General features: G+C 70.6%; 1 protein-coding gene across 2 annotated transcripts in view; it reads right to left on the reverse strand.

Moving 5' to 3' along the window:
* The window catches only part of RPH3AL (rabphilin 3A like (without C2 domains)), a 138,234-nt gene extending 137,102 nt beyond the window's left edge, over positions 1–1,132 (reverse strand). For both annotated transcript variants that reach the window (XM_032849363.1, XM_032849358.1), the window contains exon 1: positions 1,092–1,132. The gene's annotated coding sequence lies outside the window, so the exon portion shown is untranslated. The remainder of the gene's footprint in view (positions 1–1,091) is intronic.
* Between the last annotated feature and the right edge of the window lie 206 nt (positions 1,133–1,338).

The following is a 1,338-nucleotide window of genomic DNA, read 5'->3' on the forward strand; positions in this document are numbered from 1 at the left end:
GGGGGGGGGGGTTTAAGACCACCCAGATGGGAAAATCAGGTCCTCAGCCTTCCCATAAGCCAGGCAGGGGACAAAAATCCCAGACGGGCTGGCAGAGCCCTTGTTGAACCCAAAAAAGGGGGCTTCTGACCCAACATCGCAAGTGTCACGGGCACCACTAGGAGCCCCGAGCCTGCATCCTGAAAGCAACAAGGCACCCTGGATGGATTTCAACACTTCTCCAAGTCTTCTGCCTGGGAAAAACAGGAGGGCCTGCCTGGTGGCTGGAAGTGGCTTTCCGGAGGGCGAGAAAACAAACCCGGGGCAGGATTCCCACATTGAAAGACGTGGGCAGAGTGAACCAGAGGAATCCCGTCTGGCCAGTGAGAAAAACCCGCATCCCGCACTCACACGCTCCTGGGCACGCACGTGCCGCAGGAGTCCCACTCCCGACCACCTAACGACGGGCAACAGCTCAGGCCCGGGCCCACCGAGGCGCCCCAAGCCAATCACCCGGAGTGTGGGATCCTCACCGAGGGCAGGCTGAGCACAGAGGGGCGGCGGCTCCGCCACACCCGGGCCCCTTTCGCCGCACGTGCGCGCCCCGGCGGGCAGCCGGCGGCGGGCGCTCGGTAAACACGGCACTTGTTGACGTGCTGGCGGGGAACGCTCACCCCAGCGCCGCCTGGCGTCTGCAGTCGCGCTCGCCGCCCACTCCCCTCCCCCACCCGGCCGCCCCCGCCTCGCCCACCGCGGCGCCCCACCCCTGGGTGCACCACGCGCTTCCCCCGCAGACAGCAGGCCAGGCCCGGGGCGCAAGCCGTTCCGGGACGAGGGCGCTGCCTGCGGCCGCTCGGGTCCAGCCCGGGCTCCTGGAGAGACGGGTGGCGGGCGCGGCGGGGACGGGAGTGCGGCGCCAGGGCCTGGAACGCCCCGCCGGCCCCCGGGGCTCGCCCCCACCCGCGAGGCGGGAGCTCCCGGGTCCCGCCCGCCGCTCCGCAGCCGCCCCGCGCGCCCGCCTGGGCCCCTACGGGAGCCAGACACACACCCCCACCCCTGGCCCTCCGAGACTGGGCCCCCGTCAGGGGTGACCCCACTTTAGCCTCACTCACCTGGGATTGGGGGGGCGGTTCCGCCCTGCCGCCGGCCGCGCTCCCTGGCTGCCCTCTGCCGGCCGCCGCAGGTACCCGGGCGCCAGCCCCGCCCCGCCCCGCCCCTCGCCACCCCGGGACCTGTGGCCGCGAGCCGGGAATCTGGCCTGAGGTCACCCCGTAGGCGAGGGCCCCGCTGCACAGCAGTTCTCTCCACGGGACAGGTGTCGATGGCCTCTTTTTTGATATTGGATTCCAAATATCACTC

The sequence above is a fragment of the Lontra canadensis genome, unplaced genomic scaffold (genome assembly GCF_010015895.1).
Source record: "Lontra canadensis isolate GAN:19392208 unplaced genomic scaffold, GSC_riverotter_1.0 scaffold225, whole genome shotgun sequence".
NCBI classification, from domain to species: Eukaryota; Metazoa; Chordata; class Mammalia; order Carnivora; family Mustelidae; genus Lontra; species Lontra canadensis.